This window comes from Protopterus annectens, chromosome 2.part1, assembly GCF_019279795.1.
Source record: "Protopterus annectens isolate FY-2018-M chromosome 2.part1, PAN1.0, whole genome shotgun sequence".
NCBI classification, from domain to species: Eukaryota; Metazoa; Chordata; order Ceratodontiformes; family Protopteridae; genus Protopterus; species Protopterus annectens.
Window position 1 is genome coordinate 1,465,646,049 of NC_056729.1, and position 25,279 is coordinate 1,465,671,327.

General features: G+C 46.9%; 1 protein-coding gene across 1 annotated transcript in view; it reads right to left on the minus strand.

Annotated features, from left to right (window-relative positions):
- WDR19 (WD repeat domain 19) overlaps positions 1 to 25,279 on the minus strand; it is a 3,663,919-nt gene that overhangs the window by 2,218,657 nt on the left and 1,419,983 nt on the right. The gene's annotated exons all lie outside the window — the stretch shown is intronic.

Below are 25,279 nucleotides of genomic sequence, written 5' to 3' on the forward strand. Positions count from 1 at the left end.
ACTGGGCTGTCCAAGAAAGTATCTCATGACCCCTGGTTCACGGGACCCCCTCTGCCATGAGGGTAGCATCTGCCATTTGCACCATTTCCCCCTCTGCCTCTGGAGGAAAAGTCTCCCATTGATTCCTGGAAAGGACCTTGAGATCTTCGTAACCATAACTTTTTGCCACCATGTTGGTTCCTGGAGAAGTTCCGTTGAGGGGTGGCAAAACAGATACCAATGGCAGACAAGGTCTTCCCATTCTTCTCACTCTGGGAGAGTGTGTTTTAACTGTAGGACCAAACAAAAAATGAACCATTGAAAGGGGCATTAGTAAAAGACGCCTTAAAGGACTCCATGAAATCACAGAGCCGCATCCAGGTGTGGCACCTAATAGCAATACCTGAACCGGCTGCCCATGAGACACCCTCTGTAGCATGTGAGATTAGCCTCATGGATGTATTCACTATAGAAAGAAGGGTGGCCGTTCTGGAGAAAAAGGTTTTCTATTCCTCTGCAGACATGGACCCTGGGGCAGGACTAGAGAGCTTCTTTACCAGGACTCTCTGTAGTCTGGTCACATTTGCCAAACAGTTCAGGGCACGCAAAGTGAAGGTCGCTAAAGCATACATCCACTTATCAAACCTGTCCACCGCCCAAGACTCCCTGTTAGGGGAGTTAACAGAGGAGCTTTCCTGGTTCAGCTCCTTCTTGTGGGCTGCTGCAACCACCATGGCATCAACTGGGAAAACCTTAGTCCAATGGGGTGCACCTGATGGGGTGCTAAGGATCTTGTCCAGGCATTTCGGAATGGGTTCTACTGTGTCCGGCTCTTTCCATGCTTGCAGGAGATGAAATCAGTGAGAGGATCTGCAGGGGAGACACCCAAGATGTAGATGGGCATAACTCGAAGGCTTCGAGGAACACTGACTCATCTGGGTTGGGGTTTTGGGAAGACTACCCACCCTTCTGGTGCAGGATTTCCATGATGTCTCCAAAGGAGACATCCTCAGGTGGGAATCTTGGAGACCCTTCCCTTTCATCCAAATCAGTGTCCTTGGTGAGGGATTCCAGGGAGGAATCCACATGTCTCCTTTTGCACATTCGCTTACAATGAACCTCCTCAGTGGGGTGCTTCAGGAAGTATCGGAAGACTCTGGGTGTTCCAATTAGGAAAAAGTCTGGAAGCTCCTCTTGGCAGGCTGTCTGGGAGGAATCAGAAAGGATGACTCTTGCACAAACTCTCCTGAGGGGGGAACCAGGCTCCAAGGAAGGGACAGTCAAGGCTCTCCTAGGAGCAGAGAGAACCCTTTCTTCCACCTTGAATGCTGAGGGTGAACGGGGATCCATGGGAACCTCTGCCAGAACCGAAGCTGTTGGAGGAAAAACTTAATGAGTCCCCGCCACTCCCACATCCAAGAGGAGAGTCAGAGCTGAACTATCGAGCACCAAGGTTCCAAGGGGAAAGACAGCTCTGAAAACTTTGCAGCTGTCATCAAACCCTTGGATCCGATGCTGGCACTAAGGCTCCAAGAGCCACCCCAATCTGAGACCGTCTGAGCCAAACTACTCAGGGCAACCGGAGTTGAGGCATCCATATCTGTTGGCTTTCAGGATCCTTGGACCCGACAACTCTGAAGCCAGTGGTTGGACTGGAGAAGGAGAGATGGGAACAAAGGAAGGCTGATAGCTACCAGATCCAACAGGGGAAGAAGCAGGCAAAACCCCCAGTTGAATTTGTGCCTTGAGAAACCTCATCAGCATCCTGTCAACCGGACCAGGTGGAAGAAGCAACAGAGGTCGGCCTGGAGGTTGGTCTAGGAGACTGTAATAATGTTGACTTAGGCTTTGAGGAAATCGGCTCTGGACAGAACCTTGGAGGTCAGAGCTGGGGAGATTCCTCATCAACACTCATATCTGAGGACTTAGGAACCAAAGTCTTGGTAGACTTATGAGGAGGCTCACCAGGCAAAGAAGAAGCTCTGTGTGGGGACCGTTTCTTCTCCTTGTGTTTCTTAGTGGGGGTTTGAGCCCCTGAAGTGGAAGGGGTCACGGAGGAGGAAGACGATGGTAAAAGGCCCTTAAGGATGAGTTTATTCCTCTCATCAGTCAGGGCGAAATGGCATATGAGGAGTCCAACTGAAAGGTCCTAAGCAAACAACACACTCCGTGTGGGCATCCGAAAGAGGGATCTTATGCCCACACATAGCACACTTCTTAAACCCAGCTGGTTTATCTGACATATGGAAACACAGAAGACAAGCAGCCTAGTAAAGGAAAGGGGCTTCTAAGTTAGAAACCTTTTAGTTTTTTTTTTTTGTTGTTGTTTTTATAAGAAGGAAAAAAGGCAGTAAAATGCAGAACTGTAAGAAAATAAACAGACCCAGGATATAATGAAAGAGAATAGGGGAAAATGAGAAAGAAGAACTACAACAGGTAGAAAAAAATAGAAAAAAAAATTATCAACCACACAACGATATCCAGCTGGTGACATCATGACACCAACAGAAAAAAAATTATCAAACTACTACTCACTAAACCTCAAAGCAGCTCAGACAATCACAATCCCGATGCTGTTTGAAAATGTGGCAAACAAGAACTGAGGGATGAAGGGAGATCAGAGCACTATGGGTAGGGGCGGAGCTCAGACTTTTTCTGATCCTTGAGCTATGGTATACAGCCGAGTCAGATCCGAACCCACATGTTGAAGATCAAATGAAAAACAACTTCAGATCTGAAGTTTGAAACTCAAATGCATGTCATTATTTAGTGACTTCAATCTTCAGGGATTTGCCAGAAACCTGCAAATTTTATGAGGAACTGGCCACAAATATGAAGCACAAAATCTGGACATTCTGGGAAAATATACACAGCTGAGAGGTATGGTATGTTGGCCCATGAAAAAATGGAATGCTGTAGAGAAGGAATTACAAACATCTGAACAGGACAAATACTCTTGGGTTCAAATAAGTACTGTAATAGGAAACAGTGGGAACTATGAAAGATTTGAAGAGACACACTCCCAAAGTCATGTCTCCAAGAAAATTCATGGTGCAGGCAAAAAACATCTCAAAATGAAGATTACATATCCAGAGAGAAGATTCTCATTAAATTATCCAGATCTGGAAAACCACAGAAGAAAGCAGACAAATATACAATCAATTCAAGAGTTGATCATAACACTTAAGGATGAAAAGCTATGTTTTTGAATGTCTTTTGAATGCATACAAAATATTATCTGATATAAAAATCCCATGACGTGCTTTTATTTCCTTTTTTTCTCCCCTCCAGGGCAAATACTGATGGCTCCAATCCCAGCACATGATAATCTCATTTATTCTAAGAGCACAGAAGCCAAGGATTCACAGGCTAGGTGAGAGCCCTATGGCCCAATCATTTCTGTCTGGGAATCCCAATCAGCTTGTGATGCCCACTGTGAAGGCTGCCAGCCCAGCTAGATAGAATTTTGTTAATAATTCTATGTCATTTGTGAATAGTAATATGATTTGTATGCTTGCCTTAGAAATGTAAGAATAGTATATGTTCTGTACTGAACTTCAAGATTGTAACCACAGTGCACCCTGCTGGAGAAGAGCAAAAATGTGTATAAACTACATGCCCATGCAAATGTATGTGTTGATGGTAAAGGCTGGAATATACAGAGTTAACCTGCAAGCTCTAAGAAAATAACTGTAACTTGTTTATGACTCATCTCTGTTTCAGCTCAAAACAGACACACCATCTAGAGTTGGAGGCTTTCCAATTGTCTGGAAACAGAGGTAAATACAGGTTTCCAAAAAAGAAGTTATGTACTCACCATAACGTTCCATGTTGGTAGCCCATCTCACCCATCATTTTTACATATGGGTTCGGAGCCGAACATCAGCTCCAACTCGGCCGATTTACAAGATGGAAGACTTCTGATTGGCTAGTGACTAAGCAGGTATCATCATGGTGCACCAGTACAATCCCCAGATCTTGTTTGCTGCTCACTAGAATAACAGCCATAAAAACAACCAATACTAAAGGGTCTCCAACCAAGGGCAACCAAACTATTTTGTCCAGGTCTTCCAGGATGGGGGCAGGAGGGCAGGTTGGTAAAAATGAAGGGTGAGATGGACTACCAACATGGAATGTTATGGTGAGTACATAACTTCTTTATGTGAGGTAGTCCGATCTCACCTTCATTTTTACATATGGGACAGCATCCCCAGCGCCTTATTCTTGGGTGGCTCATTGGAAAATACTCTTGAGCTTCGTGGAGCCAAAGGATGCTCTACCCCTGGATGCCAAATGCAATTTGTAATAAAAGTGTGAGGGGTAGCCCATGCAGCTGCTCCACAAATATTATCAAGTGGTACCCTGGCTTGAAAGGCTGCCAAGGTAGACAGTGACCTGGTAGAATGTGCCTTGATCCTGCAGGGTAAAGGTTTGTCCTCCAAGCTATAGATAAAGGCTATACAACTGGAAATCCAATTAGATAATGTCACTTTGGAAAATGGTAAGCCCAATCTAGAGTCAGAAAAGGAAATGAATAACTGATCTGATTTCCTGAAAACCTTAGTCCGCTGTAGATAAAAACGTAGTTGTCTATGAACGTCTAGCTAATGAAAACAGTACTCAGCTGCATTACAGGGGTTAGGGAAGAAAATTAGAAGTTATGTACTTACCATAACGTTCCATCTGAGTAGGTGGATTCATTTGTCTGCAACCTGTGGGTATGGATCCGATATCGGATCCGAACCGGCATGGTTTATCCAGCTATGGATCCGAGTTCCTAGCTCCTCCCCTCACCCATAATGCCCTGCTCTCCCTACATGACCTCAGATCGAGTTTGCCCTGTATCAAATACCCTAACCAAAGGGTAACACATTCTATGCAGGAAACTGACAAGGCCAGGGGGATAGGAGGGCGGGATGGTTGCAGACAAATGAATCCACCTACTCAGATGGAACGTTATGGTAAGTACATAACTTCTAAATCTGAAGTAGGAGAATTCATTTGTCAGCAACCTGTGGGACAGAGTCTCCAGCTACCTGAGTCTTGGGCGGCCATCATGGAAGGATATTTCAGAGCACCGCGGAGCCAAAGGATGCTCTACCTTTAGACGTGATATCCAGCTTGTAATGAGAAATATAGGTATGAGATGAAGCCCAAGTGGCTGCTGAACAAATGTCATCCAGAGGAATCCTAGCCTTAAAGGCTGCTGAGGTAGAAACAGACCGGGTCGAATGAGCATGGACTCCCTCCGGTGTGGACCTCCCGGAAGCTTGGTAAGCTAATAGAATACACTGGGAAATCCAGCGTGACAAAGAGACTTTGGAAATTGGTTTACCCAGATTGAATTTGGCAAAGGAAATGAACAATTGGTCGGATTGCCTATGACCAGCTGTCCTGTTAAGATAAAAACGAAGCTGCCTGTGAACATCCAAGGAATGCAGCTTGTATTCGCCTTTGTTCTGATATTTAGGGAAGAAAACAGGGAGGTTGATGGACTGATTAATGTTTGCTTCCGAAGCTACCTTAGGAAGAAAGGAGGGATTGATCCTGAGGTACACGCGGTCTGGATGGAAGATCAAGTAAGGCAGTTTCATGGACAGGGTTTGCAGTTCAGAAACCCTCTTGGCTGAAGTAATGGCTACTAAAAATGCAGTCTTAAGAGATAAGAATTTTAGATCTACTGTGGCCGCAGGCTCAAAGGGGGGAGCGGTCAAGGCCTGAAGAACCAAGGAAAGATCCCACGGTGGAACCGCCTGCTTGACAGGGGGTCTAAGCAGTAAGGTGCCTTTTAGGAAGATTTTACACAATTTGGCAGACATAAGAGGACCAGAGTCATGACCAACATGATAATGAGAAATGGCTGCTAGCTGAACTTTGACCGTGGAACTACTGGCGCCATCATTAAAAAGAGTGGTAAGGAAGTCTAGAACCAAAGGAAGGGGAACCGTGAAGGGATCTAGACCCTGCCGCTCCACCCAAATGGAGAAACGCTTCCATTTACTGCGGTAAATTTTTCTGGTAGAGGGTTTATGAGCCGCTACCAGAATGGCCTTAACTGGAGACGAGATACCGGGAGTCCTGATTAGGAGTGGAACCGGAGCAGCCAAGCAGTCAGCTTCAAGTTGTCCAGGTTCGGAGTTGGTAGGTTCGATGGGTGTGATATCAGATCCAGAATGGGATCTAGAATCCAAGGTGGATTCACTGAGTGAGACCTTAGGTAAGGGAACCAGATCTGCCGAGGCCAGAATTTGGCTATGAGGATCATTCTGCACCCCAACCGGGAGGCTTTCTGAAGTACCTGGAGCATCAGAGGCAGGGGGGGGTATGCGTAAAGAAGACCGGGAGGCCAAGCATGCACCAGAGCGTCTCTCGGGGAATCCCCTGGAGGAGGGATTAGAGCGAAAAAACTGTCGCACTTGGTGTTTAAGGGAGAAGCAAAGAGATCGCAACAAGGAGTTCCCCACTGTGCGAATATACGTTTCGCTACTTGAGCATTGAGAGACCACTCGTACGGAGAGAGAATGGTGCGACTGAGCTTGTCTGCAAGGATGTTGGACCGACCCGGAATATGCGTTGCGATGAGAAAGCGGTTGGTGGAGATCGCCCATTCCCACACTCTCATGGCTTCTCGACATAAAGGGTAAGACCTGGTTCCCCTCTGTTTGTTGATGTACCAGACCACCGACATGTTGTCTGACTGAATCGCAATTGTTCCTAGGGGAAGAAAGGCTTGAAGTGCTTGCAACGCCAAGAGCACTGCCCTCATCTCCAGAAAATTGATATGCAGGGAGGTCTCAGAGTCGTTCCACGTGCCTTGGACCATCCGGCCCGCAAAATGCCCTCCCACCCGAGACGGGAGACGTCCGTGGTCACTGTGGCAAGAGGGGGAGATGCACAAAAGGGGCGGCCTCCGTGGAGATCCTTGGAGTGGAGCCACCACAAGAGAGACTGCTTGTAAGCCTTGCTGATTGCAATGGAGTGATGCAGGGGGAGAGAAAGATATGACCATTGTACTTGAAGCGTCCACTGAAGTACCCGCATGTTCAAGCGGGCGAGTGGGAGAAGAGAAATCGCTGCTGCCATGGAGCCTAGTGCCCTCAGGACCAATTCCGCCGGAACCGAGCTGGAGTGGAGGATGGCCCGCACCTGGAGTCGCAGATTCCGAACTCTGTCGGTTGTGAGAAAGGCTCTTAACTTCCTCGTGTCTAACCTGGCTCCTATGAATTCTATCAACTGAGTAGGGGCCAGGTTGGACTTTCCTACGTTTACCGTAATGCCTAGCCAGGGAGCTAGATGAAGAAAGGAGTCTCTTGCCAAGGATAGTAGATGCCTTGTTGGGGCGGTGAGGAGCCAGTCGTCCAGGTACGGAAAGACCTGCACCCCCTGAAGCCTCAGGTGGGCCGCAACCACTGCTAACACTTTGGTGAACACCCTGGGGGCTGTGTTGAGACCAAAGGGAAGGACCCTGAACTGGTAGTGACTGGCTCCCAGCCGGAAGCGAAGAAACCTCCTGGACCGTCTGTCCATTAGTATGTGGTAGTGCACATCCTTGAGGTCTATAGAGCACATCCAGTGATTCTCTCCCAGAAGGGGGAGGATGGATTGTAAAGTGACTATCCGGAACTTCTCCTTGGGAACTGCCAGGTTTAAAAGGGACAGGTCCAGAATGGGTCTTAGGTCCCCCATCTTTTTTGGCGCTAAAAAGAACCTGGAGTAGAACCCTGATCCGATCTGGTCTGGGGGGACGGGTTGGATGGCTCTTTTCCCCAGCAGATAGCCAATTTCTGCTGAAGTGGCCTCCCTCTGATCGGGTGGAACGTCGGGGAGGGATTTTAGTTTTGGGACGTGAAGAAAAGGGATTTTGCATCCTCTGGATATAATGCGGAGGACCCAGCGGTCTGATATTATGGACTCCCATGCCGCTAGGTGCTCCGAAAAATGTCCCCCGACTGCCTCCAGAGTGGAGCAGTCGGGCAACCCCTCAGGGTTGCTGCGCGGGCCGTTCATTGAAAGGTTCTCTGGACCCAAAATTCCTAGGAGCCCCTCTGCCCCTGGGGCGGCGTCCTCCCTGTCCTCCTCTGCCTCGGAAGGACTGGTTGTCCGGAGCGGGTTGGGATTGCTGCGACTTCCGGAACCACATCTTCTTCTGGCCCTTTTGGTTCCTAGAGTAGGACCTCTGGGGCACCGAGAAGCGGACTCCGACGGCAGACAGCGTCTTCCCGTCCTTCTCGCTCTGGATCACGGTGTCGCTAACCGTCTTGCCAAAAAGGGCAGAACCGTCAAAGGGGGCGTTCGCAAATGACACCTTGAAGGGCTCCGTGAAATCGCAATGGCGGAGCCAGGCCTGGCGTCTTGTGACTAGGCCTACTCCTGCAGCTCTAGCGGCTCCCTCAGTAGCATGGGAAAGTAACCGCATAGAGGTATTGGTCACGGAACGAAGAGTGGCCATACGGGTGGAGTGCAAAAGTTTGTCCTCCTCCGACATGGACTCTGGGGGGGATGCAGCGTATTCTTTGATAAGATCGCGCTGCATCCTAATAACATGTGCCAGATAGTTGAGCACCCTCACTGAGAAGGTTGCTGAACTAAACATTCGCTTCCCCAAGCGGTCCATCATACGAGACTCCTTGCTCGGAGGATGAACTGAGGGACTCTCTTGAGCTAGTTCCCTCTTAGTGGCTGCTGCCGTCAACATGGCATGTACCGGGGGTCCCTTGCTCCAGTAGGCACGGTCAGCAGGGGGGCTAAGAATCCTGTCCGGCCTCTTGGGGATTGGCTCCACAGTGTCCGGTTCCTTCCACGCCCTGGTGGTAATGAGGTCCACCAGGGGGTCGGCAGGAGGGGACACCCAAGAGGTAGACGGGCCCGCTTCAAACGCCTCCAATAACACGGACTCGTCCGAGGAAGACTTTGCGGCAGACCACCCACCTCTTATACGAAGCATTTCCATGATGTCTCCAAAGGAGACATCCTCGGGGGGTGATCTTGGGGAGCCTTCCCCTTCCTCCAAGTCCGTGTCTTCAGTTAAAGACTCGGGGGAGTCTATGTGCCTCCTCTTACACGTGTGCTTGCGAGGTGCTTCCTCGGGGGGGCTGTCCAAGGAGCCCTCGCAAGCAGTGTCTAGTTCCAAAGGAACTGCTTGGGGCAGCATTGAAATGGGCTGTCCCAGTGGCCGGGTGAAGGAAGCCTGACCCAGAGCAGATGGAGTGCGGGACGGAGCCGAAGCAAGTGCCGGGGGTCCGGATGCCCTCAACAGAGTCCTCTCCACTACATCAAAAGCCGAAGGGGAGCCGGCCTCGACCAAAGGATCCGACAGTCGGCTCCCTCTCAGATCCGAGGAGTGGATCGGAGCCGGCGCCGACCCCCTCGGATCCGAGGGACCAGTGCGCTCCGACACAGACGGCGCCGAAGGCACACTGATTCCCCCGGATCCAAAGCTCGGAGTAAGGCTCCGAGAGGTCAGATCCGAAACACTCGAGGGCAGGGTCGGATCCGAAGTACCTAGTACCGTCGGAGCCGACCCACCCCCGGCTCCGAAGCTGCCCGGCTCCGAGCGCTCCGAGCCCGGGTAGCGGGTCGGAGAAGGAGCTATGGGCTTGAAAAATGAGGTCGAGCTCCCCCCCAGGGGGGGGGGGAGGCAGGAGCACTCCCATCTGCATCTGGGCCTGGATGAACCTTCGCATCATCCGGTCCAGATCAGCGTCGGAGAGGCTATAGGTAGACCTCGATGAGGCTACCGAGGTAGGCCTTGAGTACCGCCTCGATAGCCTCGAAGGAGGTCGGGTCTCTTCCTCCTCAGGCCCCGGTGAAAAGGATGGGGACCGGAGCCGAGGAGGAGGAGAGCCAGCAGCCAGAGAGGCCGGAGGAGAAGCCCGCTTAGCCGGCGGGGCCGAAACGGAGGTCTCGGCCCGCCGCTTGTGGTGCTTCTCTCTCCGGTCCTTCTTCCTGGCTTCCCTCTCCTCCGAACCCGTAGAGGGAGTTTGAATCCCGGGAGGAGGAGGGGGAGCAGGTAAGGCAGGAACCGCCGAAGTGGTAACTACCAACGGGGCGGAGGCCGAAGCCGAGTCCGGGGGCAAGAGTCCCGCCAAGACCAGCTTCGACCTCCGCTCCTTCAATGCCCTGGGGTTGAACCCTGCACAGATTGAACACCCAGAGGTGAGGTGTTCAACCCCAAGGCATCGAACGCACCGAGTGTGGCCATCAGCAGGGGATAGCTTATGGCCACACTCGGAGCATTTTGAAAATATTGTCTTTGGGGCCTCAGACATTTTTACTAAACTTTTTTTTTTTTTTTTTTTTTTTAACAAAAAAGAAAGTTATGAATTAAAAATAAATTGTAGAGTCTTCCACGAACCACAAAAAGTCCAGTATTAAATTCCACATGTTTTATTGAAGAAATAAAAAGGAGATGAGCGCTTTCGCGTGCTGCCTGCACGCTTCATCAGATCTAACATAATGAATTACTTAGAGCCTTATATACAAAAGTCTATTAGTTAATTAAACAAAATTTGTTAATTAAATATTTAACAATCAGTAAATCATTCATTCAAAGTGGCAAGTGCAAATAACGCTCAACCTATTTGTTTATAGAATAAATGTAGACACTTTAAAACCATCTTAAAAAATGTATTCAAAAACCTTATAGGTGTTAAACTGTAAACATATAAACTTTAAAACCAGTATCTTGTAATTGGGCATGTTTAAATAAATAAGCTCATTAGAAAACAAATGCATTTACTAATGTATTTAAATACATTGCTTTCATAAATATGTAATAGCATATATTCACATTGAAAACACACAATATAAAACAATATATAATGTCAGTATGTATTAATAGAGTATGACAATTGTTATAAACCTAAACAAATGCATAATTTATGGTATTCTACAATAAAAAGAGCTTTAATCATTAAAAAGAATAACTATTCTTTACGTATGGTCACAATCATAAATAAACTAATGTGTAAAATGAGTGTATATATTTCATGAATATGATCATATATAATCCATGTAAAATATCATTTCATAAAAATTGGAACGAAATTCATCAAGACATGAAAACTCAACCTATATGCATCAGTAGTATGATCAGAAGAACAAATAAATAAATAATGAAATGTGTGAAAGGGGTTATAAAACACACTAAAACTCTGTGCTATGGAAATACCTAGACTATACACAATAAACAGTTAAAATAATATGCATTTAATGCTCTAATAACTTAACTGGTTTCTAAAACAGGTTTCAAAGAAATATGCTGATTTAGGCTTGGTGATATGTGTGCCCTGGTTTTAAAAATCCATTGTAATTCCAGTCTCGCTAGATAATTCATGTTATCACCTTGTCTAATGCTAGGTGTCACAACCTGCAACACTCTGAATCTAAAAGTATGTTCTGAACAAATATTGATGTGTCTGGCTAACGCATTCTGGTCATTCTTTTTCCTGATGTCGTATATATGGTTGTATATTCTTTCTTTAAACTTCCTTTTAGTGAGACCTATATAAAATGCGTCGCATGATGCACAAGTGGCCTGGTATATCAAGTTCATGGTGTTGCAGTCAGTGTATATCTTTGGTTCAAATCTGTAGAGACCTGAGGGAAATTGATGCGTCTGTGTATCAGTAATATATTGGCACATACTACATTTCCCACAGGGAAAAGTTCCTTTCTTACCTAAATTCATTTGTAGAGCATATTTGCTATTATTGTCATTAAAATTGAAAATTAATTTTAGATTGTTGCAGTTCTTAAATAGAAATTGAGGCTTATCACCTACTAAGCATCTAATATGTTCATCACTAGTTAAAACGTTCCAATGCCTGGCAATAATTTTTTTCAATTCAATAATATCATTAGTATATTTAGTCACATATCTTAATCTATTGTTATTATGGGTTGTTGTCAAAACATGTGTACTATTACCATGTGAGTTGTCAAAACCATCATCCCCATCTATATCTAATGTTGTGTATCCCCTGTCTAGAAACAGTCTCTCTAAATGATTTGCTTTTTTCATTAGGACTTCACTGTCTCTACATAATCTGGTCAACCGAATATATTGACTCTTAATGATGCCTGAAAAGACATGCCTGGGGTGCATGCGATTGTAACTAAGTATAGTATTTTTCCAACAGGGCTTCCTGTATAGCGATGAGACCAACCTCTTATCTGGATTTAAAGTGAGGGTAACATCCAGAAAATTTATGGCAACATTGGAGTATTCTGCTGTAAATCTCAGGAATTCTGTGGTGGACTCAGGATGAGTTAAGAATTCTTGAAATGTCGTAAAGGTACCTTCCCATACTATTATTACATCATCCACAAACCTTCTATAAAGTTTTATTCTATGTGCCCAAATGCTGTTGAATAAATGTTGTTGTTCCCAGAAATGCACAACCAAATTTGCATACGTATTCGCACATGGGATGCCCATGGCGACACCCCATGTCTGTAAATAACATTTCTTATTGAATAGAAAAACATTATTGTGCAAAACTAATTCCAAGAGTTGGCAAATGAGAGTTTGCCTGTTTGTGGTGAACGTGGTCTCACCCACCATTACTTCTCTGACAGCCTGTATACCGTAGTCATTCGGTATACAGGTGAAGAGATTTTTTACATCCAAAGTTATCAATAGGATGTCATCTTTACCAATCCACTCTTGATGTATCGACTCTATATCATTAAGCAATTGATACGTATCTTTAAGAATGGATGGTATGTTATCTACAACTGGTCTCAAAATCTTTTCAATGAAAGTAGAAATGGTAGAAGTTGCCCACCCTTTGCCTGACACAATCGGGCGCATGGGAATAGGATGTACATTCTTATGGATCTTGGGTAGCCCTTTGAAACAAGGAACCAAAGGATTTTCTATATAAAAAAAATCATATGTCTCATAGCTGATTTGCATGCACATCAGCATATCATACAGTGTGTCATGTATGTTGGTCACAATAGCATTAATAACATTTAGATCTATTACTTTGTAGGTATTACTATCCTCTAATAACAATTCCATAGCATTGATGTAGTCAATGGTATCAAACAAAACAATCCCCCCCTCCCTTAGCAGTCTTCACTACTATATTGTCATTCCTTCTTAACATTTTTAACGAAACAAGCTCTGCACTGGTCAAATTATAAAACTTATGTTTCTTATTATTAATAGTGTAATGCGCATAAAAATCCCTTTCACATAACCTAGTAAAACATTCTACTGCTGGAGGTATAGCTGGGGTAAATACACTTTTGCGTTTAAACATGTTTAAAGACAATGTTTCTTTACTTACTTTGTCATAGTCTTTAAAATACATTCTCAAAGCTATCTTACGTCCAAATAATCGAAGGTCAATGAATGTTTCATTCAATTTACTAGATTGTGAGGGTATAAAACTTAGACCCTTGTTAAATAAAGTAATGTCAGACTCAGACAGAACAAGACTGGAAAAGTTAAATAGCAAATTGTTCAGTCCCAAGCCGAGCGTTTCTGTCCGTGCTGGTCTTGGGAATATTTCCGTTTCCTCGGTCCCCTACTGTGCGAACGTCCTCTTGTAAACCTGGACTGTTTGATGGGGAACGGAAAAGACTGCTGATCATTATTAGGATTACCAGGTGCCTTTTTCTGAATGGCACCGAGTCTCTGTTCTTCCTGATGCATATTCAAAGCAAGCTGGTTCGGAGGTGGTGTGTGAAAAGATGTCGCATCGATGACGTCAAGTACCAAAGGCGGGGTAGTGCCATGAGTGATTGATGACACACCAGAAACACTTGCTGAGGATGTCAAAGGAGGCGGTATGGAAACAGAATGTGAAGTTTGCGTCGACTCCTTACGAGGATTATTAACAACATCTCCTCTGATATTGGCATTGTTTCTCATAGGTCTAGGCCAAATGAAAATATTGCCTGTTGAAAAGTCATTATGGTCACGCATCAACTTACGTTGTTTGGTAGATTGTAACTTGTCACTATATATACGGAGCGGAGTTAATACATTGTTTAACCTCCTACTGCAAGAATCTGTAGGATATTTATTGCAGATATCTTTGTGTAATTGCTCTACTCGTTTCTGTGTTTCAGTCTCTAAAGGGGCAAAATATTCCAAAAGCAAGTTCATATATTGGAAGCCCAGGTTAATGTTCAAGTCCTGCCACTTTTTCAATAAAGTCGGGAGTTGTTCACCATACGAGGGCATGCATAAAACACGCATCCCTCGTGGCACTATTTTAAAGTGAAGACAGGCTTCTAGGTGTTTACGCTGCCAAGAGAAGCGCTGTAACTTATACAACTCATTTTCAAGTTCACGTAGCATATTATTAAACTCGACAAAATTAGTATTATCATTATTCATAGTTTGAGTACTGGCTGTTTCAGAAAAATTCAGAGCCAATAAAGGGTTACCTTCTCGGTTAGTAAATTCATCCAGACTTACTACTTTGTCCCTCGTCTCTGGATTGTAGTCCAATTCTATATTAGCCAGTTCCATCATGTGGAGGTAAAGACACTAATTGAGTAGAAAGAAAGTTAAGAAAGTTAAGACAGTTAACTTAACCACTCACACAGAAGGCCCCAAAGAAACCACGCGCACACAGCTACGTTACCAGTGAGGGGAGGGTACTACAAAATTAACCAATTTAACAAAAATTTAACTTAATAGAGGGAAAACCTAAAACATTCACACAAAAAAATTATTTTTTGACAGAAAACCCTCAGTTAAAGACCAAAAATAGCACTTAGCTGACAGGAGCTCAAAATCCAGCTGTCACCATGAACGCGGCAAACTAGATCTGAGGTCATGTAGGGAGAGCAGGGCATTATGGGTGAGGGGAGGAGCTAGGAGCTCGGATCCATAGCTGGATAAATCATGCCGGTTCGGATCCAATATCGGATCCATACCCACAGGTTGCTGACAAATGAATTCTCCTACTTCAGATCTGGGAGTTCTATTGATTGGATTAAGGTAGCATTAGAACAAACGTTGGGGACAAAGGAGGGATTATTATGCAATGACACATTGTCTTTGTGAAAAATCAAATACAGTGGCTTAATAGACAAGGCCTGTAGCTCCGATACCCATCTAGCTGATGTGATAGCTACCAAAAACAAAGTCTTCCAAGACAAAAATTTTAGTGAAGATGAGTGGGAAGGTTCAAAGGGGGAAGATGTCAATTTGGACAACAGAAAATTTAAATCCCAAGAAGCCACTGGTTCTTGCAGAGGTGGTCTCAATAGAGTGGCCCCTTTCAAAAAGGTCTTGCATAGCTTATGAGACATTAAATTGGTATCTGGAAAACCAAAGTGAAAATGAGAAATTGCCACCAATTGGACTCTGATAGTGGCAGCGGCAGATCCTTGCTGAAAAAGCTCAGAAAGAAAATCCAGAATCACAGGGAGAGAAGCAATGTATGGATCTACATTCATTCTCTGTGCCCAAATAGAAAATCTTTTCCATTTACTGCCATACCCCCTCCTAGTTGAAGGTTTATGGGAGGACATAAGAATATGTGACATTGAGGATGATACATCATGAAGCCTGACTAGGGATGGAACTGGAGCAGCCACGCTGCCAATTTGAGGGTGTGGATTGAGGGGTGTAGTGAACCCGACATGTGAGTCAATAGATCTGGAGCTGGGTCCAGAATCCAAGGATCGTCCAGGAGGAGAGGCTCGAGGAAGAGGAACCAGACCTGTCGAGGCCAGTAAGGAGTAATGAGGATCACCTTGCTTCCCAGTCGACTGGCTTTCTGAATCACTTTGGAAATGAGAAGGATTGGAGGAAAGGCATACAGAAGTCCCATGGGCTAATCGTGAGCCAGAGCGTCTCTGGGAGTCTCCCCCAGAGGGGGAATGAGGGAAAACTAGCTGCTGCATTTGGTATTGACTGGGCTGGCAAAAAGGTTGCAGCAAGGCTGTCCCCATTTCCGGAAAATCTGATCCAATGTTTCAGAGACCACTCGTGATGCATTAGGATTTCCCGGCTAAGCTTGTTGGCTATCACGTTGGTCGTCTCTGGAATGTGTGTTGCAACCAGAAAGTGCTGGGAAGAAATCGCCCATTCCCAAACTCGCAAAGCCTCTCAACAGAGTGGGTAAGATCTGGTACCACCCTGTTTGTTGATATACCAAACCAGTGACATGTTGTCTGATTGTATCGCAATTGTCCCTAGAGGAAGAAAGTCTTGAAGTGCTTGCAACGCCAGAAGCACCACCCTCATCTCCAGCCTCATGTTCTTGCCATATGCCTTGGACAGTCCTGCCGAGATAATGACCCGCCCCACCTGATCTGGGAGGCATCCGTGGTCACAGTGGCAACGGGTTGGGCCAGAACAAAGGGGGCACCCGTGAGGAGCTATCCACTAAAAAAGGTCCTTCTTGCATGATTCTGTCAGCAGGATAGGATGACTCAGTGGGAGATATTGGAAGGACCATTGGGGAGACAGAAGCCACTGGAGAATTCTCATGTGCAACCTGGCTAATGGTACTAATAGAACTGTGGAAGCCATAGTCCCGAGGAGCTGAAGAATCCACTTTGCTTTGACTTTTCACAACAGAAGAAAACATTGAACATGGGAGATTAAGTTCTGTGCCCTTTCGGCGGAGAGACGAGCTGTCATGTTCACTGTGTCTACCTCTGCTACCTATAAAATTCACAGATTGAGAGGGCAATAATGCAGATTTTTTCCAGTTCATGGAGATCCCTAACTGAGCACAAAGTTGAATCGTGGCGTCCCTGTTTTGGAGGAGTAGATGCCTGGTGGGGGTGTTCAGGAGCCAGTCGTACAAATACGGAAACACCTGGAATCCCTGATGCCTCAGGTGAGCTGTCACTACTGCCATGCATTTGGTGAACACCCTGGGGGCTGTTGTGTGACCAAAGGGCAGAGCGCAAGACTGATAGTGACTGGCTTCCAGCCGGAAGCATAGATGGCTTCTGGATGCCTTGTCTATTTTTATATGGTAGTAGGCGTCCTGAAGATCCAGACAGTACATCCAAAAGTCTTTCCCTAACAACGGGAGTATAGACTGCAGTGTTACCATCTGAAACTTGTCCTTCTTCACTGATTCATTCAATCTGCTGAGGTCCAATATTGGCCTCCAATCTCTGGTTCACTTTGGAACTAAAAAGAACCTGGAGTAAGTTCCGGATCCTATCTGGTCTGCTGGAACGGGCTGGATGACTCTTTTTAAGAGCAACCTGTTGATCTCCACAGTTGCCTGATCCCTGTGATTAGGTGGTACATCTGGGATCCTTTTGGGAACAAATGGTGATAGGGAAAAGGGTATTATATAGCTTCTGGTAACAACTCTTTGTACCCACTTGTCTTGGGTGATATTTAGCCAGGCTTCTTGGTACAAAGAAATGTGACCCCAGATCGACCCCAGAGAGGCGCAGTCGTGCTCCACATCAGGAGCGCTGATAAGGCTGTCCTCGAAAGGAATCATGACTTTGTTGGTATTGCGGACGCCCCTGCCTCTAGGGCGACATCTGTCATTTCCTCCTCCTCTGCCTCTGAAGGAGGATTCACCCTGTGTTAGGAAAGATCCACTGGGACTTCTTGAACCACATTTTTTACCACCCTTTTAACCCTTGGGGTATGGTCTGGAAGGAACAGTAAAACGCACTTCCACGACAGAAAGCGTCTTTCCTTCTTGCTCACACCGAGTGAGTGTATCCTTCACCTTGGAAACAAACAATGAGGAACCATCAAACAGGGCGTTGGTGAAAGTAGACTTGAATGGTATTACATAAGCACATCCAGGAGTGGCACCTCAAGGCAACTCCAGAATCCGCTGCTCTACTCGCTCCATCCACAGCATAAGAGATAAGTCACATGGAGGAGTTAACCACAGAATTTAAAGTGGACAACTGAGTAGAAATCTTGTCAGGAACTCCCTCAGTACACGCACCTTGTATGGAATCTCCTAACTCCTTGAGGAGATCCCTCAGCAACCTCATGAAGTATGTGAGATAGTTCAGTGATCGAAGGGTAAAGGCCGCTGAACTAAAGATACGCTTCCCAAATCTGTCCATATGTCGAGACATAGAAGTTATGTTCTTACCATAACGTTCCATGTTAGTTGTCTTCTTCTCGCCTTCTTCTTGCTGGATGGTTTCGGAGCCGACCTCGGCTCCGACTCGGCCACTCAAAAGCTCGAGAGTTGGTTCCACCGGCTCGAGGCTCCCCTTATATCCCACAATGCTAGGCGTGAGTTACCTCAGATCTCGTTTGTAAGCTAACCCCAGCTTATAATAGTAACAGTATAACTGTAAACAGAGTCCACCTCTAACAACAGGAAGAAAGAAGGGTGACCTACATCCTGAACCAGGCAATATGCATAATAGCATATATCTAAGAAAGAGGTGGTAGAAAGAGAGGTCACAATCACAACTCCTCTAGGTCTGTCCAGGCCAGGGGGAAGGAGGGTGGGACGCAAGAAGAAGGGGAGAAGACAACTAACATGGAACGTTATGGTAAGAACATAACTTCTATATGTTAAGTTGTCTATCTCGCCTTCATTCTTGCTGGATGGGACCGTCCCTAGCACCTTGTCCCGGGTGGCCTAACGGAACAGACTCCTGAGAACAGTGGAACCAAAGTTAGCTCTATGCCTAGAAGCTAAATCCAACTTATAATGAGAAATGAAAGTGTGAGGAGTAGCCCAAGTAGCCGCTGCACAAATGGTGTCAATAGGCAGTCTGTCTTGGAAGGCTAAAGAAGTAGCCAAAGCTCTGGTGGAATGGGCCTTAGGTTTATCAGGCAGCTTTTGATGTCTAATTTCATATACAAGGGAAATCAAAGATGTTAGCCATCTGGATAATGATACCTTTGAAACTGAAAGTCCCTTTCTGCTTTCCGCATAGGAGACAAACAGCTGATCAGATTTTCTGAACTGTTTTGTTCTATCCAAGTAGTACCTCAATTGACGGTGAACATCCAGGCAGTGTAATTTTGTTCAGACCTATTGGAGTATTCTGGAAAAAGACAGGTAGATCAATGCTTTGATTTAGATTTGACGTCGAGACCACCTTAGGCAAAAAGGACGGGTTAGTTCGTAAAGATACTCTGTCCTTATGAAACAAAAGATAAGGAGGACGACAGCTGAGTGCTTGAAGCTCTGAAACTCTTCTAGCTGATGTAATAGCTACCAGAAAAAGAGTCTTCCATGATAATAATTTTAAAGAACAGGAGACTGCAGGTTCGAAGGGGAGAATCAAAGAAGCAAGAACTAAATTTAGGTCCCAAGGAGAAGGAGGATTTCTTATAGGAGGTCTGAGAAGAAAAACTCCTTTCAAAAAGGCTTTGCAAAGCTTGTGGGACATTAAGGCAGATTCAGAAATACCCACATGAAAGTTAGAAATAGCTGCCAATTGAACTTTAAGTGTAGAGGGAGATGAACCTGCATGGAAGAGTTCAGCTAGAAAATCAAGGACTAATTGGATGGAAGCAGTGAAAGGATCTATGTCCTTTCCTTGAGCCCAATATGTGAAGCGTTTCCACTTACTCAAATAAATCTTCCGAGTGGAAGATTTATGGGAAGCTATCAAAATATCTCTAACAGAGTGAGATAATTGAGGAAGCCTGGCTAAGATTGGAACTGGAGGAACCAAGCAGTGAGGTTCAGATAGGGGAGGGAGCGATGAAACTGACCCGACTGATGGATCAAAAGATCTGGAACTAGGTCCAGATTCCACGGTCGCTCCAAAAGAAAACGATGTAGAAAGGGGAACCACACTTGTCGAGGCCAGTAAGGAGCAATGAGGATCAATGAGGCCTTCTGAGCGATAGCTTTCTGTATCACTTGAGAGATTAGTGGGAAGGGAGGAAATGCATACAGAAGTCCCCGGGGCCAAACTTGGACTAGAGCGTCTCTGCTGGGTTGGCCTGGTAAAGGGAATAGAGTGAAATATTCTCTGCACTTGCTGTTTTGGGGAGTAGCAAAAAGATCGCAGCAAGGCTGACCCCACTTGAGAAAAATTTCTCTCACTACAGAGTCTTTCAGAGACCACTCGTGAGGCATGAGTATAGCTCTGCTCAACTTGTCCGCAATTTGATTGGACTTTCCGGGATGTGCGTTGCTATCAGAAACCGCTGAGAAGAAATCACCCATTGCCACAGTCTGAGTGCTTCTCGACACAGGGGGTATGACCTGGTTCCGCCTTGTTTGTTGATGTACCACACTACAGACATATTGTCTGTCTGGATTGCAATCGTTCCCAAGGGAAGAGAGTCTTGAAGGGCTTGCAACGCTAAAAGCACTGCTCTCATCTCCAGAACATTTATGTGCAAGTGGCATTCGTTTGGTTGCCATATGCCCTGGACCGTCCTGCCCTGATAATGCCCCCCCCACCCGATCAGGGAGGCATCCGTTGTCAGAGTAGCAACCGGAGGAGGTGGAACAAAGGGTCTTCCCAACAAGAGCTGAGGGGAAGACATCCACCACATGAGATGATTTTTGCACGCTTGCGTGATCATAATGGTGTGAGACATTGGAAGTTGCTGGTATGACCATTGAGTAAAGAGCATCCATTGAAGGATCCGCATGTGGAATCTGGCTAATGGAAGCAGAGGTATGGCCGCTGCCATAATTCCCAACACTTTCAGAACTAACCTGGCTTTGATTCTGTTGTTGTTGAAAAGGAGTGATACCAGTTTGTGAATGTCTGTTATTCTCTGATGTGTTAGTCTCGCAGACATGTTTACTGTATCTAGATTTGCGCCTATGTAAGTAATAGTACGACAAGGCGACAAAACAGACTTTTCGCAATTTATTGAAATACCCAGCTTTTGACAAACGCGAAAAGTGTAATCCCTGGCCATCAGAAGGAGATGCTTGGTGGGAGCTGTGAGGAGCCAGTCGTCCAAATATGGAAACACCTGGAATCCTTGTCGTCTCAGGTGAGAAGCTACCACTGCCATGCATTTGGTAAACACCGGGGACAGTGGTGAGACCAAAGGGCAGGGCCCTGAACTGAAAATGACTGGTTCCCAGCCTGAAGCGGAGGAATCTTCTGGAGCGTCTGTTCATTTTTATGTGATAGTACGCATCCTGAAGGTCTATAGAGCACATCCAGTTTCCTTTGCCCAAAAGGGGAAGGATGGATTGCAGCGTGACCATCCGAAATCTTGTTTTCTTGACTGATCTGTTCAAGACACTGAGATCCAAAATTGGTCTCCAGTCCCCTGTTTTCTTTGGAACTAAAAAGAACCTTGAGTAGATTCCGGATCCTTGCTGGTCTGCTGGAACTGGCTGAATTGCTCTTTTGTAAGCAGTTTTGAAATCTCCAAAACCGCTAGATCCCTTTGAGCGGGTGGAACATCTGGAAGGGATTTTTTGACTGATTTGGAATGCGAAGAAAGGGGATAGAATAGCCTTCGGAAATGATGGACTGTACCCATTTGTCTTGAGTCAGGGATAGCCAGGCTTCTGGGTACAGTGACAATCTTCCCCCGACTGCCTCCGAAGATGGGCAGTCGGGCAACACCTCAGGGATGCTGAAAGGGCTTGTCAGGAAGGCTTCCCGATTGCCCTGGTTCTGCGGACCCCCTGCCCCTAGGGCGGCGTCTACCATTGTTATTCCCGCCTCTGCCTCTGGCAGGAAACGACTCTGTCGTCAGGCGAAGTCCCTTGAGATTGTTTACGGAACCACATCTTTCCACCTTTCTGGCCTTTGGGGTAAGGCCTAGAAGGAGTAGAAAAACGGACTCCGACGGCAGAAAGGGTCTTGCCATCAGTTTTGCACCTAGTCAAGGTTTCTTTCACTTGAGGACCAAAGAGGGATGATCCATCAAACGGGGAGTTAGTGAAAGACGTCTTGAAGGGGTCCAAAATTGCATAGCCGCATCCAGGCATGCCTACGTAAGGCCACACCTGTCCCTGCGGCTCTGCTCGCTCCATCAGCCGCGTAAGAAAGAAGGCATGGAGGAGTTGGTTATGGAGTTAAGGGTAGCCAGCTGCGTGTTCATCTTATCTTGGAAACCCGCAGCTGTATGGTCCTTTAACATTTCACTCGCTTCCTTGATCAAGTCCCTTTGAAGACGAGTAAAATGGCACAGGTAGTTCAGCGAACGCATGGTAAATGTCGCTGACGAGAACATCCGCTTCCTACCTGTCCATGGACCTAGATTCCTTGTTAGGTGGATGGACAGGTACTGAAGGATCAGCTAGCTCCTTCTTAGTGGCAGCAGCTACCACCATAGCATCCACAGAAACTCCTTTTGTTAAGAACTGTTTGTCTGCTGGTGCCGTTATGAACTTGGAGGGTCTCCTGGGAGTGGGGTCCATTGAATCAGGAGCCGTCCATGCCTTCTTAGCAACCACCTGCATGAGGGGTCAAAGGGGAGACACCCAGGAGGTGGAAGGACGAGAGCCAAACGCCACAAGATACACAGATTCGTCCTCCGAAGGGTTGAGGGCTGGCCAATTTCCCTCTGTTTCAGGATCTCCAGAATGTCTGCAAATGAGACATCTTCAGAAGGGGAACGGGGAACCCTCAGAATCATCCAAATCTGTGTCTGACGTGATGGACTCAGGTGAGTCAATGTGTTTCCTCTTACACTTCCTCTTCCGAGGGGCTCTTCTGCCAAATCAGGAGAGGCCTCGGAAGAGGATGAAATCCCCACAGGGGTTCCTGAGGAGCTGGCTCTCTGCGGTCCGGGATGAGGGAGTGAGTCGACAACCTGAGGCACTGTAGAGGGAGGGGCGGACGGAGCCGACTGTGGAGTAGAGCCAGGCTCTAACACACTCCGCATGACCTCGAATGCACCCCTGTCAGGCAGAGCCAGAGGTCCCGCTCCGAGAAGCTAAGAACCCCTCGGCACCGACAGTGATGGCTCCGAGGCGATGTCGGAGCCGAACTCACCAGCCGAAGCACCGAGAGGGAGAGGGGTCGGACAAGGGTCCGATGCCACTCACCCCTCGAGCCGACGAGGAAGTCCGGCGCCGAGATTCTTCCAAGGAAGAAAACGGAGCCGGCGACGGAGCCGAAGACAATTGTATCGGCTCCGACGCTATCACAGTCTCGGTTCCGGCGACCCGGCTCCGAGCTCAAGAGAGTCGAAGGAGGAATATGTTGATGGACCGGGGCAGGCATCGACTGATGAGTCGGGCTCTGAAGCATCTGGGCCAGTGCCTCGGACTTAAGAAGTCGACTCACTACCCTCTGAAGGTCATGATCCGACAGCCTCGATGACCTAGAGGAGTGAGATCTTTGGCTCCGTTCAGACAGCAGGGGAGATCCTGGAGCCGAATGAACGTAGCCAAGAGATGGTGACCTGGACCTCTTCCTAGTTGTCGGCTCCGAAGGTCTGGTCGGAGCCGACACGGAACTCTACTACCTCGGCTCCGGCCGGAGCGAGAGCCACAGAAACTGTGGACTGAGACTTATCGGCTCCAGCCGGAGCTGATGAAGGCAGAGGTTGAGAAACCTTAGGTCTCGGCTCAGTTGTCGGAGCCGAAGACCTAGATGCCTTAGAGGGCTTCCCTGTTGAAACAGATAGGGAATCCTCTGGCTTGAGTAAGCCTCTTAATATCAATTTATTTTTTCTTTCCTGCAGGACCCTGGGGCTGAAGCCATGGCACACAGCACAGGAGTCCTGCAGGTGCAAAGGCCCCAGACAGTAGACACAAGAAGTGTGAGCGTCTGTCAGAGACATTTTCTGACAGCACGCATCACACTTCTTGAATCCGGAGACCTTTGCTTCCTTAGACATTTTTTAACAGGTGTAAACAAACACACACACAAACACACTAATTACACCCTGTCAAGTTTAAATTATAATAAAAACCACTAACTAGGATTTTAAAATAATACACACACTCCACTAGGGAAGAGAAAAGGCCTGTAGGCCCAAGGGAAGAACCTAAAGTTCTTGAGGGAAAAAAACGGGAATTTTTTAGAAGGGGATAAAAATTTCTCTAAACTAAGGGAAATAAGTAAAAATATTAAAATTAAAGGGGTTTTGATAGACTAAATTACACAAGAAAAAGTCACTTACCAAGAACCGGTAGAAAACCAACCTCGATAGCTTAGCGGCAAACGAGATCTGAGGTAACTCTCGCCTAGCATTGTGGGATATAAGGGGAGCCTCGAGCCGGTGGAACCAACTCTCGAGCTTTAGAGTGGCCGAGTCGGAGCCGAGGTCGGCTCCGAACCCATCCAGCAAGAATGAAGGCGAGATAGACAACTTAACATTCCTTGTTTTGCGGATGAACAGATGAAGAAGTCTCCACCAACTCCTTCGTGGCCGCCGCCACCACCATGGCATCTACGGGAACGCCCTTGGACAAGAACTCTTTATCAGGAGGGGCAGACAAAAACTTGTTCGGTCTCCTGGAGACTGGCTCCACAGTGTCAGGAGTATCCCACACCTTTCGACTAACTAGATCCATCAGTTCGCCAAAAGTTGGAGACACCCAAGAGGCAGAAGGTTGAGACCCGAAAGCCTTCAGGTACACCGACTCCACATCAGAAGGGTTAGCAGTGGGCCAGTCGCACCTCTGCCTAAGGATCTCTAAAATGTCCACAAAGGAGACATCATCAGAGGATGACTTGGGGGACCCTTCTGACTCCGTGAGGTCAGTGTCCGATGTCAAAAACTCATCCTGGGAGTCAACATGTTTCCTCTTACATAACCTCTTCCAGGGAGGCTCCTTGGAAGGACATTCCGGGGAAGCCTCAGAAGAGTGGGCGGCCACCAGCCGATGGCTCCTGAGGCTGCGGGTCTCCTCTGTCTCCAGAGAGAGTAGGGGCTGAGACTGAAGTGGGTGCTCTCGGGGGGGGGAAGAGTGCTGATACTACTGGTAGGAGCTGGAGAATGAGACAGCACACTCCTCATCATCTCAAACGCCGATCTCTCCAGCTCCGAAGACCTCCACTGCTCCGAAGAGACAAGAGTCGGCGCCGAAGCCAGAGCTGTCGGCTTTGAGATAGATGCAGGTTCCGATCTCACCCTGGCCGAAGCACCGAGAGGAAGGCTCAGAACGGAAGATCGATTCCAACCATCCCTGTCGGTGCCGACAGGAGAGCTTCGGCCCCTGGACACGATGGATAGCACCGAGTGTGTTGGAGCAGAAGCCGGCTCCAAGGCAGCAACAAAGTGAGCTGGAGCCGGCATTTCCTCCATTGGCACCAAACACTCCAGCTCCAAAAGGCCAGTATGGCTCGGAGGAGGAATAGCAGACAAGGGCAAAGCTGGGCCAAGTGGCTCCGGAGCCGACTGGGTCGGAGCCAACAATAATTTTGGTAAGGCAGACGACTTCAGGAGTCTCAGCACTACCCTCTCTACATCTTCTTC